The sequence below is a fragment of the Girardinichthys multiradiatus genome, chromosome 11 (genome assembly GCF_021462225.1).
Source record: "Girardinichthys multiradiatus isolate DD_20200921_A chromosome 11, DD_fGirMul_XY1, whole genome shotgun sequence".
Lineage (NCBI taxonomy): Eukaryota > Metazoa > Chordata > Actinopteri > Cyprinodontiformes > Goodeidae > Girardinichthys > Girardinichthys multiradiatus.
In genome coordinates, this window is record NC_061804.1 from 3743383 (window position 1) to 3760752 (window position 17370).

The following is a 17370-nucleotide window of genomic DNA, read 5'->3' on the forward strand; positions in this document are numbered from 1 at the left end:
TGAATTAATTCAATTCAATTCAATTCAGTTTTATTTATATAGCGCCAATTCACAACACATGTTGTCTCAAGGCACTTCACAACAGTCAGGTACTTACATTCCAATTAATCCTAACAATTGAACAGTGCAGTCAGAGTTAGCTTTTTATTCAAATTGGATAAAAGGTTTTTCTATCTATGGAAACCCAGTAGATTGCATCCAGTCAGTGACTTGCAGCATTCCCTCCTCCTGGATGAGCATGTAGAGACAGTGGACAGTCACTGGTGTTGACTTTGCAGCAATCCCTCATACTGAGCATGCATGTAGCGACAGCGGAGAGGAAAAACTCCCTTTTAACAGGAAGAAACCTCCAGCAGAACCAGGCTCAGTGTGAGCGGCCATCTGCCACGACCGACTGGGGGTTTGAGAGAACAGAGCAGAGACACAAAGAGAACACAGAAGCACTGATCCAGGAGTACTTTCTATGGGAAGGAAAAGTAAATGTTAATGGATGTAGTTCCTTTAGTCGTTTCACCTAGAAAGAAAGAACAGATAAATTCTGAGCCAGTTTTCAAGGTTAGAGTCTGAAAGAGAGCACATAGAGTTAGTTACAGTTAAGCTCAGTCAATCGCCATGTCTAGGAGAGAGAAAGGGTTAAACACTAAAAGACAGGGCTATGTGGATCATCGGTAGAGGGTGAGCATTAAGTTGTTGCCAGCAGAAGCTCGGACGATTCCCCTCTCCAGAAAGGTGTCACAAGTAGACACACAGCCAGGCCAGGTGTAGCTTCTATGAAGAGAAAAGAGAGAGAACAAAGTTAAATGCTGAAATAACAGCAAATAATGCAAAATTGGAGAGTAGTGTGAGAATGTAGCGAAGAGGATGAAAGTGGTCGTTATGTCCTCCAGCAGCCCAAGCCTATAGCAGCATAACTACACAGATAGTTTCAGTTCAGATTATTTAGTTAAACGGCGCTTATTTACAACAGTCGTCTCAAGGAACCTCACAAAGGGTCCCACTGATGGTCATTGTTATACTAAAAACCACAAGGATTGGGATACCTCTCTCTGTCAAACTGATTATAACCATTGGAAAAGAGAAGGGGTCATACAGGTAGCAGAAATGGAGGGTGTGTTTGCACCTCAACCATAACTTTAGGCTAAACCTGACTCCCCCTTACTCCAACCAACAGGCTTATAGTTAGAGTGGCTTAAGTTATCAGGGAGGGAGCCTTCCTCCCTGATAACCTAAGCCACTCTAACTATAAGCTTAATCAAAAAGGAAAGTTTTAAGCCTAGCCTTAAAAGTAGACAGGGTGTCTGCCTCACGGACTAAAACTGGGAGCTGGTTCCACAGGAGAGGAGTCTGATAATTAAAGGATCTGCCTCCCATTCTACTTCTAGAGACTCTAGGAACCACCAGTAAACCTGCAGTCTGAGAACAAAGTGCTCTGTTAGGAACATATGGACCAATCAGATCTCTGATGTATGATGGAGCTAGATCATTAAGGGCTTTATATGTGAGGAGGAGAATTTTATATTCTATTCTAAATTTAACAGTAAGCCAATGAAGGGAAGCTAAAATAGGAGAAATATGATCTCTCTTTTTAATTTTCATCAGAACTCTTGCTGCAGCATTTTGAATCAGCTGAAGGCTTTTAACTGCATTTTGTGGACATCCTGATAGTAAAGAATTACAATAGTCCAGCCTTGAAGTAACAAATTCATGGACTAGTTTTTCAGCGTCACTCCTGGATAGGATATTTCTAATTTTGGCAATGTTCCGGAGGTGAAAGAAGGAAGTCCTAGAAACCTGTTTAATATAGAATTTAAATGACATGTCCTGATCAAAAATAACACCAAGGTTTTTTACTTTATTACCGGAGGTCAATTTAATGCCATCCAGGTTAAGTGATTGACTAAACAGTTTCTTTTTTAAAGACTCCGGACCAAAGACGACAACTTCTGTCTTGTCTGAATTTAGAAGTAAAAAATTTAAAGTCATCCAAGTTTTTATATCTTCAAGACATGCTTGTAGTCTATCTAACTGGTTGGGCTCATCAGGATTTATGGATAAGTAAAGCTGAGTATCATCAGCTTAACAGTGAAAATTTATCCCTTGCTGCCTGATAATTTGACCTATTGGAAGCATATATATAGTAAAGAGAATTGGCCCAAGTACCGAACCCTGTGGTACTCCGCAATTAACCCTGGAGTTTAAAGATGATTTATCATTTACATGAACAAACTGGAATCTGTCAGACAGATAAGATTTAAACCAGCCTAGCGCTGTTCCCCTGATCCCTACAGCATATCCCAGCCTTTTTAAGAGAATATAATGTTCGACTGTATCAAATGCAGCACTGAGATCTAACAGAACCAGAACAGACACAAGTCCATTATCTGAGGCCATAAGAATATCATTAGTGACTTTCAGCAGAGCTGTTTCAGTGCTATGATGAGCTCTGAAACCTGACTGAAACTCTTCAAACAGGTCATTGCTGTGTAAATGCTCACACATTTGATTAGCAACTATTTTCTCAAGAATTTTAGATAAGAATGGAAGATTTTATATAGGTCTGTAATTAATCATGACATTTCTACATTGTTCCTGTTACATGGTATTTAACTACAGACCATTCATTTTCTATAACTGACCAGTAGTCTGATTTACTGTCCTGAGGATGAAGGGCCCTATCCTGTTGGTCTATCCAGCTTATAACTAGATGCATTGTGATATGTTTTGTGAAATCTGTTAAAACAACTGGTTTGACATTTCAACTTGTAAACAGTCTTTCACAGGGCAAATACAAAAAAAACATGTTGAACTTTTACATCTTAAATAAGATGAGTTTTTCATTTCATCTTTTACAGACTGGGAGTTGACCTGAAGAAGTGGATTCTAGTTAGGTATACCAGCATATCTATGGACAAGAACAGAGTTAAACACAATATTTAAATAAGCATTGATTTGTGATTTTTTTTTTACTTTCATATCACTAAGTACCAATTAAGTAGGTACTTAAACATTTCTCTGGTGATCTGTCCAGGGTGCACCCCATCTCTCGCCCGTAGACTGCTGGAGATAGGCACCAACACCCTCATGACCCTGTATGGAAGAAGTGAGTATAGAAAATATACCAGATGGATGGACCTAACTATTAATGAGTGGTAATTTTCTGTTGTAGGTTGAGAATGCGGTCAAGGTTTGAAAGACCGGGACGTCTGGCACCACTGAATTACTGCCATTCATAAAAGGACATAACTACATTAATTATTGTTTCTGAAACCTAAAATCACAAAATTGAGCAGTTAATCCTTTTCAAAAGTTGACATTTCTTCTATGGTCATGTTTAATAGCTCAAGCACAAGCCGGCTTAGGATTTTCATCATCCCTCAGCTTTAGTTTACAAGGGCTTTCTGTAGTCACTGTAAATATAAATCTGTCAGTAAACAATGAAAAATAATGACCACAGGACTAATCCATCTGTAACATGAACCAACTAAAGCAGAGGTAAAGTTTTGTTAAATAAAGGTGCAGTCGCAAACAGCAACATGTGGACATTTTCGTACAAGTCTGAGCTTTGAATGGAAATGTCCACCGGTGAGTGATTATCATAACAGACAACTAGCTGAACTGCTAACCAGTTCCATAAAAACTATAACTCAATAAATATCAAAATAAATTGCAAATATCCTGTGTACCATGTTAGAGGACACACAAAAGACCAATAACCATTAAAGTGACCCTGCTGGTCTTATATCCAGATCTGTTTAACTGTAAGGCTGGATTTACTGAGAACCTCAAATGCTTTAAGCTAAAAATGTTCAAAATGTTTAGTTAGGAGTAAAATTTTTCACCATCAGCTTCACATTGGCAGTGTTTAATAGTCACTTTATGGACATTTTTGTTTTTTCTCCAACATGTTTTTGGTGGTTTTCAGTGACATCACAAGGGTTGCCATTCTGCTTTCTGATTCTGCTTTACACAAGTCCAAAAAAATCAAATAAAGTGTGCTTAGAAATAAAATGAAAAGTTAATCAACCAATCTAACACTACTCACAGATGTCAGCCAAAACACAATAAATAATATTTTAATCAGTGCAATTTATTTAATTATCACATTAATACCTGTTTTAAAAAACTCCATGTTTCCAAACTCTGACATAAACTTGGCAAAGCATATTTTTTTTGCTAGGAGAAACTACATATTATGCAGTTTTTGCACCCTCAATTAGCATACATCAGCCTGTACCAGTACTGTGTATGTGTGTGTGCAGCCAGGTATCCACATGTCCCTGTCAGCCAGCTGCCACAGAGCAGCAAAAGCACTCAGCAATAATTACAGAAGGAGAAGCAGAGGAGGATACATGTGTTTCCGCCGACAGCTGCAGACACACTTAATAGGTACACAAAATTCACGCACACACAGATTATTGGCAGAAAACTGATTTCTGCTGCCAGGTGAAGGACTGAACAACATTATTTCACTGTACACACCTGCCATCGCTTTAAGATGCAACGTTTCATAAAGACACTGGGACATTTCACAGGAATCTGTAGTGATAAATACTTTGTTGGGGATCAGATTGATTTATACATACAAAGCTCTGCTTTGATCTAAAATGTTACGTCAGTAAAATATAACGTTACCATCTGACAGTGTTGACCAGTTCGAGTTCTGACTGATGCTTTGAAAAAGAAGAAAAGAGGTTTGTCTGAATTTTTTTCACTTCTTTTTTTACATGTTTATTTAGTTTCATCTTACATGAAAAGGAACACTGGCGTACAGTTGCATTGCAGGTCTTCGGGTTTGTTTTATATTACTTTAAATATACAAAAAAATTATAATTCTCAAGTTTTACAGTGGGATTAAGATCATGGGAGTTTTTTGACCACATGTACAAAATGTTGTAATCTTTGAGCCATTTCATTATCACTTTTGCACTGTGATATAGTCCTCAATCACCATACAGAATCCACAGATCATTACCTGGACTGTTAAAAATAGTTGCTGTTAGTTTATGTCCCAACTATATTCATTGCACTTGGAGGAAGCTTACAGGTACATCTAAAAAAATTTGAATATCCTAAAAAAGTTAAATATTTTTGTTACTCGTGTCAGAAAGTGAAACTCATATATTATGTAGATTCATTACACATAGAGTGAGAAATTTTAGGTCTTATTTGTTTGTAATTTTGATAACTGTGGCTTACATATAATGAAAACCTAAAATGCAGTGTCTATGAAAATTTGAATATTGTGAAAAAGTTAAAAGGTTAAAAGGAAACAAAAGGTCATTGCTAAAGAAGCCGGTTGTTCACAGAGTGAGGTATTCAAGCATATTCTTAGAAAGTTGAGTGGAAGGAAGAGGTTTGATTGGAAAAGGCGCACCAGCAATAGGGTTAACCGCAGCACTGAGATGATTGTCAAGCAAAATACATTCAAGAATCTGGGGGAGCTTCACAAGGAGTGGAGTGAGGCTGGAGTCACTACATCGAGAGCCACTGCACATAGATAAATTCTACACATAGACTAGAATTCCTGTGTCAAGCCACTCTTGAACCAGATACTGGACCTTTACTCAGTGGTCTGGAGGCCTCCTTTTATATGAAAGTAAAGTTTGTACTGTATTTGGAAAGTCAATGTCCCAAAGTCTGGAGGAAGAGTGGAGAAGCAGATAATTCATGTTTCATTAATATGGAGTATGCCAGTACCATATTGTTTAAGACTGCACACAACATAATTTTCCCACCTATAAACTTATTTTGTTTATGGGATTTGTTTGGGTGACGTGCATAATATTTTTCCTCTAAACATGGTTTGTTCTGTGACATTCAAAAAAGGTAAAAGAGATTGGTTTTTGCCTTATTTGACCACACTAAATATTATAGCAAGCTTCAACATGCTTTTATAAGGGATTTGAGTTTTGTTCTGTGATTGTACAAAGAGTTCATTGTTGTTGTTTTCTGCAGCTCTCAGCGAGTGCTCCTGGGCTTTTACAAAACTTTACATTATTCTTTTCACTTAGAAATCTTACAGGGGGCATTTGGCTGAATTTGATTTATGGTAAAAAGATGTTCCCCTTCGAGATTATGGTCCATCAGCACTCACTGGAACATTCAGAAGTTAAGAAATGCAGCTGTAACCATTGCCACCATTTACAACAATAATTGTTTTTGTTATGGTCTCTTTATTTTTTACCAGTGATACCACTCTGTGCAAAAGGTTAGCAATGGGAACCCTTATTAAAGGTCATCAATTACCTTTTGATATTCATTTGCAGATAGCAGCCGGAATGGTTTCTAAAAAGTTTTCCGCTGGTCATTTCAGCTTATTACCTACATCTTCACATGTGGACTAATTTGCTTAGTTGTTGACACCAGGTGGAAATTTTATGTTAGCAATGTACAGGGATTGGACAATGAAACTGAAACACCTGTCATTTTAGTGTGGGAGGTTTCATGGCTAAATTGGACCAGCCTTGTAGCCAGTCTTCATTGATTGCACATTGCACCAGTAAGAGCAGAGTGTGAAGGTTACATTAGCAGGGTAAGAGCACAGTTTTACTCAAAATATTGAAATGCACACAACATTATGGGTGACATACCAGAGTTGTTGGTGCACGTATCAAGAGCCACGGTATCCAGGGTAATGTCAGCATACCACCAAGAAGGACGAACCACATCCAACAGGATTAACTGTGGATGCAAGAGGAAGCTGTCTGAAAGGGATGTTCGGGTGCTAACCCGGATTGTATCCAAAAAACATAAAACCACGGCTGCCCAAATCACAACAGAATTAAATGTGCACCTCAACTCTCCTGTTTCCACCAGAACTGTCCGTCGGGAGCTCCACAGGGTCAATATACATGGCCGGGCTGCTATAGCCAAACCTTTGGTCACTCATGCCAATGCCAAATGTCGGTTTCAATGGTGCAAGGAGCGCAAATCTTGGGCTGTGGACAATGTGAAACATGTATTGTTCTCTGATGAGTCCACCTTTACTGTTTTCCCCACATCCAAGAGAGTTACGGTGTGGAGAAGCCCCAAAGAAGCGTACCACCCAGACTGTTGCATGCCCAGAGTGAAGCATGGGGGTGGATCAGTGATGGTTTGGACTGCCATATCATGGCATTCCATTGGCCCAATACTTGTGCTAGATGAGCGCGTCACTGCCAAGGACTACCGAACCATTCTTGAGGACCATGTGCATCCAATGGTTCAAACATTGTATCCTGAAGGCGGTGCCGCGTATCAGGAAGACAATGCACCAATACACACAGCAATGGTGAAAGATTGGTTAGATGAACATGAAAGTGAAGTTGAACATCTCCCATGGCCTGCACAGTCACCAGATCTAAATATTATTGAGCCACTGGTGTGTTTTGGAGGAGAGAGTCAGGAAACGTTTTCTTTCTCTTTGTTTTTCTTTTCTATATAAAGTACTCCTTGACCAGTCTGTCTCCACGTGTGTGTGTGTGTGTGTGAGCTCCTGTTTTTGCAGCTGAGTGAGGACCATTTTTCATATTTCGCAAGCAAATTGAGGGCATTTTGTTGTAAAGTGAGGACATTTTCATGGTCCTCACTTGCTATTTTGCTAGGGGTTAGGCTTAGGACTAAGGTGTGAATTGAGTTGACGCTAGGCATAGGGTTAGGTTTGTACTAGTAATAGTTAGGTTTAGGGGTGGGGTCAGGTTTAGGCCATAGAAAGGGTGGAAAATTTGTGGAAATCAATAGAAGTCAATGAGAGTCAATGCAAGGTCCCCACAACGTATAGTAAGGCAAGTGTATGTGTGTGTGTGTGTTTAACTTTGTGTGGCTCAATCAAACAACAATATTGTGACAGGCATTTTGCCCAGTCACAAGAAAAATTGGGTTATGTGGGTTAATGGTTGGGTTTAAGACTAAGGTATGAATTGAGTTAGATTTAAGTTAGGTTTAAGGTTAGGTATATGGGTCAGGTAAGTACTAGTTAGGGCTAGATTTAGGGTTAGGGCTAGGGTTAGGCTATAGCAATGAATGGAAGGCAATGCATGGTCCCTGTAAGGATAGGAAGACACTACAAGTGTGTGCCTTTTGTTTGACCTCATCTCCAAGCCAAACACAGGAGATGGTGACTTATAAGGATTGCTGTTCTGCTGGAGGTTTGTTCCTGTTTGAATGGGGCGGTTTCTTGCCACTGTCACCAAAAGATCTAGAAAACTCTGTCAGAATTTAAAAACAAATTCTTAACCACAAATTACTAGTTTTTTTCACAACAGCACTAGAAGAAATGTTGTAATTTAGAACCACTCAATGGTTGGAAGGAGCGAGCAGAAAGGAATGAATCTCAAATATATATTCTGAAATAAAGACATAATCTTTTCTTACAGTTCCTCTTAAATTCAACTTATCTAATTGTAAAGGAATGATTCTCAAAAAGAAAAGAGAAATTAGATCAGAGAACGAAGAGAAAAAGGACAAGAAAGAAACCAGAAAATACGCTACGAAAGAATAAAACAGCCAGAAAGAAGAAACTGATATTTTCTAATTGTGCATTCTTCCTTCAGGCTCCTTAGTGTAATCATGTCCTCACAGTTATCAGGTAATCACAGCTGACAACAAACACACACCATGAACCTGATGATTATACGGCCAGCATAAACTATGACAGACACACACACACACACCTGACAGACAGTGCACACACACTAACTCACTGACAGCTCAGTCCTGGGGCTAATCTTTACTTTCATTTCCATCTGACGGAGTGATACACCGACATTCAGCTCCTGCTGCATTACAGTTGTCAAAAAAAAAAACAAGAAGTGAACTCACCTGCTCTGTTACCATGACAACCAGTACAATAACCAACGAAGCAGCTTTGTGAAAACCAGGGCTGTTGACAATTTTCTCACGCAAGAGACTGCAGCTGGAAGAAAAACTAGATTTCAAAACTCAGTCACGAAGCATATTATTTGATGTTAAGTCTATTTTTATGTTATTGAACAGTAAAATTGTTTACAGTAGTGTTCCCCTAAAGGGTTGGTTCAGATTTTTTTTAAGTGATTTTCTGTGAAGACATTATTGGTAATGCTTCACAAACCTGAAGTAGAAAATTGTCATATCACAATTAGCTTGCTGAAAAATTTAATAAATCTTCACAGTCTTGGATACCAATCAGATGTGACATCAAATCTACTTGAAACTGCTGGCTAAGCATAAGCAAAAATACAGTAAGATTGTAATTCACGCTGACAGTAATCACACCTGGTTACACCAATCGGACGTCACTTCAATTAGTGTTGCTTCAGTGTGCAAATTTGTCAAAACAGTCAGACTCAATATTTTTCTCTGGTCCCCTCTGTGATCTGATCAGTGATGACATGTTAAGCCATGTTGGGATTATGAATCTGAGAATATTATTTAATATTTAATATTAATGTGTTAATTTTTATCAAATAATATTTCAGTCTGTTAAGGGTTGTCCTGTGAATACCAGCCCAGTAAGGCGATGGTATTGGGACAAAATAGAAAGGTGTGAGATGAGCTCTGACATTATTGAACAGCAAAACTCTGCACACATGGAATAAATTCACACAATTTCTTAAAATACAAGAATTTATTAACAAAAATAAGTCAACTCAAAGTCAAACATATTTCAATCAACAAACTCTTTACTATGCGAAAACAATCCAACTAACTACCAAGCAGAATGAAAGAATAAGGAAGATTAATGGGCTATGCACAATATAAACAAGTTAATTAAAGAGATGATTGAAAACAATGACCAAAAGAGTGATGCAACATTACCATGCAATGTTATTTATGTTTGAGGACCAAGGATTATCTTGAAAAATCTGGTTAGTCTTGGAACCAACTTAGGCAATAATCAGCCATCCTCTGCTGGGCTTTCATCAAGAATGCCCAGCAGAGGATGTTCTTCCTGCGGCAGCTGAAGAAATTCAACTTGCCAAAGACTATGATGGTGCACTTCTACACAGCCATCATTGAGTCCATCCTCACCTCCTCCATCACCATCTGGTACGCCGCTGCTACAGCCAAGGATAAGGGCAGGCTGCAGCGTGTCATTCGGTCTGCTGAGAAGGTGATTGGCTGCAGTCTACTGTCGCTCCAGGAACTGTACACCTCCAGGACCCTGAAGCGGGCAGGGAAGATTCTGGCTGATCCCTCCCACCCCGGTCACAGACTCTTTGAGACTCTCCCCTCTGGCAGGAGGCTGCGGTCCATCCGGACCAAAACCTCACGCCACAAGAGCAGTTTTTTCCCATCTGCCACCAGCCTGGTTAACAAAGCCCGGAAACCACCCTGACACTGTCCCTTTCCCCCACACCCCCCCTTTTTTTGCTGACAGGACACTTGTAACTTGTAACTCTATGTGTTACATTAACGCTCAGCTTGGACTCCTGCTTTACTTGCACTGCTTTACTTGCACAATGATCACCTGCACTGTTGTATTGCTCTTGCATCTTATACTGCTCTATATTTACTCTCACTCACTTAAAACTGTGCACATATATTTATATTATATTGTAGATATGTTTATACTGTTTAATTTGTACTGTATTGCACCGACTACGCCAAAACAAATTCCTTGTATGTCCAAAAACGTACTTGGCAATAAAGCTTTTCTGATTCTGATTCTGATTCTGATGTTTGGACAACCATTCACAATGCAAGATCAGATAAAATATTATTTTAATAAAATAATGTTTTAAATAATGATCTGCTGAATAGAACCAACCTTCTGGATGACCATTTCTCAATGGTGTCTCATTAGCTGCCTTTATTTATTAAAATAATATTTAAAGAAATATTATTAAGGGAGTATTTTGGAAAAGAGCCAAATCTTTCTGGAGAAATGGGGCTTAATGGTGTTTACTTAGTTATCAAATTTAGTAAAATGATGTTTAGGGACTATTATTCACTAGCTTGAAAATTAACAACCTTTGTGTTAAATACTCTTTAGTAGCAAGCACGTGTTCTTACCGGTTAGCCGTTGAGCTAACAAAAGAAGCTGATAGCTTATGATGGAGTTGTTCCCTGAACTCCTGCGTGCTCGTTTGTTTGGTAAAGCTAAGACATCCTATACTGTTACTAATAAAAACAAAGTAATAAAAGAACATGGAGACTGTGCAGCTTTTAGATGCCTGTACAGGGAGAAGCTCGTCCGAATACTTCTGAAACTTATGAATACTTCTTCCCAGAAAAGCAGTTTTATTCAGAAGCAAGGCGTGTACATTAAAAAGAAAAAACATACAAATGTATATCCGATTTCTTATCCGGAGCTGTCTGGCACTCAGGCATTCAGCTGCCTTTTCAGCACTTCCTGTTTTTCCACTTTTGACCTTTATCTACAGACATATACACAAATATCTTCTTGTTGCAAGGCGGAAATCTTACATACAGAAATATCTTTTTGTTGTAAGGCAGAAATCTTACATACAGAAATATTCTCTTGTAAGGCAGAAATCTTGCAGACATATACACAGAGAAGCCTGTTAGCAGGCCTCTAAGTTACACAATACATTTTATTTCACACATTATTAAACATACTTGAGCATAGCAATACAGATCCTATAAGCATAGCATGAATATTTTCCAACAATTTCCCCCTTTTGAAGTCTTAATAAGACTTCACCCTAAAATGCCCCACAGGTTATTTTTTAAAATCAATGTAACAATAGAAAAGGAAATAATGCATGAGCGTCCCAAAATCCAACCCATATGGGGTAGGGTTTTTGCCTTTTGGCTCATACTTTCATCAAAGTACTTAATACAAGTCCTGGAATATACAATGAGCGAACAACCCCTGTCAAAAGAAAAATAGAACGTTTTTTTTTAGTTCAGTTCTGTTCTGGGTGGAAGAGCAGCTACGACCACCCTGTGAGAGGGAAGCTCAATCACTTCTGCCTATTCTGCTGTATGCTGTCCTGTCTTCAACTCCCAGGTGTAGACTGACCTAGAGCCTGGGATTCATACCAGGGGATTATTCTGCCCCTATGTGGGTATGAATACTTTTGCAGATTGTTGAACCCAAGGTGTAGACTAACCTATGGGTATGATGACTTCTCTTCACCCCTAGGGGATTATTCTGCCCCTTCTGTAGGGTGAGAAGGTGGCTCTTCTGTTGTCGTGTTCTCTCTCAGGTTTTCCTGGACCTCAGCGAGGGATCTCTGCAGAGCGTCTGTCGCTGTACACTGACTCCAGTGGTACCAGGTGTCGCCTTTACCCTTTTCAGCACTTCCTGTTTTTCCACTTTTGACCGTTATCCATCGCCTTTACCCTTGAGTCTCACCGCATGTGAGGTTCTTTCTGTGACCTGGAATGGACCGGTCCACCTTGGTTCTGACCACTTACTTTTGATTACCTTCAGCAGGACCCACTCAGCGTCGGACGTGGTTGGCTGGGGTCCCGCGGTTGGTTTCTCTGGAACCTGTTTTGAGAATGCTGCAACCAAACTGTGGAAAGATCTGTAATAATCACGATGAGACATAGACTGTTCACATTCATTTAGAAAAGGTAGTCTGGTTTGAGGACCTGGAAATGGTCTGCCCGTCTGCAGTTCATAAGGGATCAGACTATGTCTCTGATTTACAGAGCTCCTTACGGACATCAGAGCTAAAGGTAAGGCTGTGACCCAATTCATTTTGGTCTGTGCACAGATTTTTGCCAATTTTGTTTTGAGGGTCTGATTCATTCTTTCCACCTTTCCCTGGGACTGTGGATGGTACACTGTCCCAAAGGAATGTTTTAGCCCCAAAAACTTTTCCACTTCTTTTAGCTCCTCATTTTTAAAGTGTGTACCATTGTCTGATCTGATTTTTGCCGGAAAACCGTGTTTTGGAATGTAATGATTTATTAAACATTTTACCACAGACTTACTGTCTTCCTTTTTTGTTGCTCAGGCTTCTGGCCATCCTGTGAAAGCATCCACACACACTAGCAGATATCTGAACCCATTCACTCTCTCAGTCATGTCTGTACGTCAATGATGATTTCTTTCCCTGCATTAGGATCCACTGGGAATTTTCCTGGCGCTGACTTCAAGGTAGGTTTGGCATTGAACTGTCTGCATATTTCACATGAGTTTATCCAATGCACTGCCATTGGTTTTAAATAAGGATGCCACCAGTGTCCGAGATTTTTTTATCATTTGTTTGGTCCCTACATGCCCCATGCCATGGGCTTCCTCCAGGGCTTCTGTAGTGAGCCCTGGTTGCAGGATTGGACGTCCGTCTGGACTCCTCCAAAGTCCATTTTGGTCCTCACTGCCTCCTCTCGCCTTCCAAACTGACCTTTCTTCTGGTGAGTCCCCTTTTGTAGTTTCACTAATTCCTCCAGAGTGGGTTCCGGTGTCCACCCTACCTCTGAACACAACAATATGTTTCTGGGTTGGTAACCAACGCACTGTTTTGCCGTATGGTCGGCCGCCTGGTTCCCCTGTGCTATTCTGGTGTTACTACTGTCGTGTCCTTTGCATTTAATAACCGCCACCTCCTGTGGTAGTAACAATGCTTCAGCCAACCTTCTAATTTCCTGTTCATGCTTGATGGGTTTCTGTCCTGCTGTTCTAAACCCTGTTCTCAACCATTGCTTTAGTTCAACATGCACTGCACGTGTGGCATATGCTGAGTCTGTGTAAATGTTTACTTTCTGTCCTTCTCCTAATTCTAGGGCCGCTATCACTGCCAAAACGTCTGCTCTCTGTGCTGATTGTGTGTCTGTCAGTCTTTCCGCTTTCACTGTTACAAAGTCCGACCCTGAGTCCTCCACCACTGCATACGCTGCTTTAAGTCCTTCTGTGTCATGTCTGAAACAGCAACCATCTGTATACAGATTTCTAGCATCTGTCAGAGATGTGCTTTGTAGGTCTGGTCTGATCTTTTCATTAACTCCACTTTTTCTACACACACATGTGGTTCTCCTGATGTCATTCTGTCTGCCATATTTATGCCCTCATGTGTGTATGTGATGTTAGGAGCTTCCAGCACCCTGCTCAGTCTCTGTTGTCTCAGTGGTGATAGTGTGAATGTCTTTGAGTTCACAAAAGCCCCCACTCCATGTGATGTGAGAATATGAAGGGAGTGTCCCATAACTACATGGGCTGTTTTCGGGATTATTTTAGCCATCCCTGCTGCATGTCTGGTGCATTCATGATGTCTTTGTTCCATGTTGTCCAGCATAACACTTATGTACATAAGGACAGTTCTAGTACCCCCTTTTTTCTGAAACAGCACGCAATTGGTTGTGTGTGCTGTTACAGAAACATCCAAATAAAATGAAAGCGTGTAGTCAGGGTGTGCCAAGTGTGCAGCTTGGGATAAGCTTGTTTTGAGAGTGATAAAAGCTTCTTCAGCTTCTGTGGTCCATTCCAAGGGGGCAGTGAGATTTCTCATGCCCTGTTTTTTCACTAAGTCTCTAAGGGGAGCTGTGAGATCAGTGTAGCTGGGGACAAATGATCTGCTGTATCCTGTAAGGCCCAGAAATGACAACATGTATTTCACAAAGAGTGGTTTGGGATAAGAAAGTACTGCAGATTGGTGTGCAGGTGACATACCAGTTCCTGGCTGGGAGACCACAGAGCCCAGGAAGTCCACCTGTCTTCTGCAGTTTTGCAGTTTAGCCTTACTGACTTTATAGCCTGTCTTGGCTAAATGTGAAAGAACAACAGCAGTGGCCTCCAAACATTCAGTTACAGTAGGTTTGGCCAAAAGAATGTCATCAACATACTGGATGAGTGTAGTATGCGGTGGAAGTGTGCAGTCCTGTAAGGAGTCCTTGGTTAAAGATTCCTGGGGAGAGAGCAAAACCCTGTGGCAAATGAGTGTATCGGTACCTATGTGATCCATAGGTGAAAGCAAAAATATTCCTGCATTCTTCAGCTAAAGGCAGGCAAAATAAAGCATTTGCCAGATCAATGCATGTAAACTATGCATGTTCAGGAGTAAGATTAGTGAGAGCAACATAAGGATTTGGAACAGGGACAGTAGGAGTGGACAGTGCTGCATTAACGGCCCTCAAATCGTGTGCCATTCTCCATGTCCCTGTTCCTTTTTTGTCAACTGGTAAAATAGGTGTATTCCACGGGGAGGAGTCAGCCGACTCTAATACACCGGCATTCCACAGACCCTCAATTGTGTCCTTAATGCCCAGTTTAGCAGCGGGTTTATGAGGGTATTGGGACCTCCAGATTGGTTGATCAGAAGTAAGCTGAAAAGTAATGGGAGTACAGTGTATCCTGTACATCCTGTACATCCTGTACATCCATGGGACCTTCTGCCCAAGGTGTGGAGGGCATGCTTTGTACAACTGCAGCTGCCAGTGAGTGATCTGATTTTTCTCTACCATGATGTCTGTCTAACTGTACATGTTCCAGGGTGCCTACATCTGTGGAATGATTAAGAATGTGATAAGTGTTCTCTGAAGGTGAATAGGAGAGGTTAGGAGTGGAAGAGAGATGCCAATCCTGTAGGGAGAGGGAGCGTTTTAACACCCCCCCTAACTCACATGCTTCATGTCCTGGATGAAGGGCTAAAGAAACGTGCGGAACGCTATCAGACCACATTTTAAACCAAACATCCTGTTCTTTGGTCAACCTGACAGAGGCGACTACGCCTTCTGGAGCTACATAAATATCAGTGGTGACAATGTCCCATGTCTCACCTTCCAGCTCATCAGCAAAGCTTTCCTGGTAACATTCACAGTTATTTCTGTCATAAAACAGGGTGACATGCGGGGGGTCAAGAGGAGAAATGTAGGGTGCCAGAGTGGAGATCCAGGATTTCCACCAAAGGAAGGAAGAGAGAACACCTCTGCATGCTGTGGTTTCTGGGGGTAGCAAGACCCAGTAAATGTCAGCCATAGGATCAGACAAGGGCTGGATTAAATACTGTCCATGTGAAAAGTGTGTGTTGCTGCCACATGAAAGTTGGGTGCCATTAGGAAGATGCACCTGCAGTCTGTCTGAACCACACAGAATGGTCAGAATCAGAATCAGAATCAGAAAAGCTTTATTGCCAAGTACGTTTTTGGACATACAAGGAATTTGTTTTGGCGGTCGGTGCAATACAATACAATGGTTGCGCCCATTTTGATCAACATGTCTCTATCCAGTAAATTTACTGGTGTGTCTGTGGACACTAAGTAACTGTGGTTCAAAGTTTGCCCTCCTATTTCAGTTCTTAGGGGCTTGGTGTAAGATAGGACCTGTTTAGCCCCAGAAAACCCCATGACAGTGGTAGTCCTTGTGGAGAGAGTGTTGGGAGGGGCTTGTTTGATGGTTGAGCATGTAGCCCCAGTGTCCACTAGAAAAGGAAGACTTTGTCCATACACTGTCACGGACAGTAAGGGGTCCTCAGTCCCTCTGTCCGGGGGGTTCTGTGGGGACCCTCAGTGGTGGTCTGGCCAGAGACTGGGCTCATCCCAGGCTGGCAATTGGAGTGAAGGCTGCTGCTGTTGGCCTTCATGTGGTGGACCACCTCTTCCCCTTTGTGGGCGTCTCGCAGGCCCTCCCATAGGTCCATGCCATCCATATTCCACATGTGGGCCGCGTTTGTAGGGACAATCCCTGCTCCAATGACCAGGCTCTTCGCAGTAATAGCACACATCAGCATTCCACCACCTCCGTGGCGGTCCTCGCTGGAATCCCCTTCCCCTGGGCCAACCTCGTCCCCTGAAACGACCAGCATGTTCCTGATGAGGACCAGAGGTCATAGGCCCCTGTGCAAACGCGTCCTAGTGGCCAGGAAATGGAGGAGCTTGTGGTGGTTGGGACACAGAACCTTCATACATTATTTTGGTGGAGACAAACTAAAATAGGCGAAGAGGCTGTAAACGGACTCATAGACTGTTCGGACTTGTAACAAAAAACATGGTCTTCAGTATGTAAAAACAGATCTAGGCAACGGATTTGTTTAATCCGCCTAATTGGAGAACAACACAAGCTTTTCACCTTGCAGAGTTTTATTGCCCTGGACAAACAACAGATATAACCAGACCTAAAAATGCAATTTAATGTCTTAGTGCCATCACTGTTTTTAGTGTTTATGTTTGAGTTTTAAATCGTGCAACAGTTCGTGGCTCAAATCTAAGAAGAAACTTTTTCTCTCACTTGTATTATTGGTGCCATGGCAAATCCTTTCCTTCCCCCGCCTCCCACCCCTTCACATATTGAAATGCTGCTACATTTGAGTCACATTTCACCTTTATTTATTAGTGGTTTTATATAGAAGAGAAAGTCAGCTAAGCAGATAAGTTCTGAGCCAGTTTTCAAGTCTAGAGGATGAAAGAGAACATATACAATTAGTCATAGTAAAGGCTCAGCCAATAAATATGTCTACGAGAGAGACAGGGTTAAACATTGAAAGACAGTGCAAAGTGGATCAT

The 17370-nt window shown here is 41.0% G+C and overlaps 2 long non-coding RNA genes across 2 annotated transcripts in view; one reads left to right on the forward strand and one right to left on the reverse strand.

Moving 5' to 3' along the window:
* Positions 1 to 2871, forward strand: part of LOC124875877 — a 40517-nt gene extending 37646 nt beyond the window's left edge. The window contains exon 3 of the long non-coding RNA XR_007040158.1: positions 2853 to 2871. This is a non-coding gene — a long non-coding RNA (uncharacterized LOC124875877). The remainder of the gene's footprint in view (positions 1 to 2852) is intronic.
* LOC124875875 overlaps positions 1 to 17370 on the reverse strand; it is a 412032-nt gene that overhangs the window by 305962 nt on the left and 88700 nt on the right. The gene's annotated exons all lie outside the window — the stretch shown is intronic.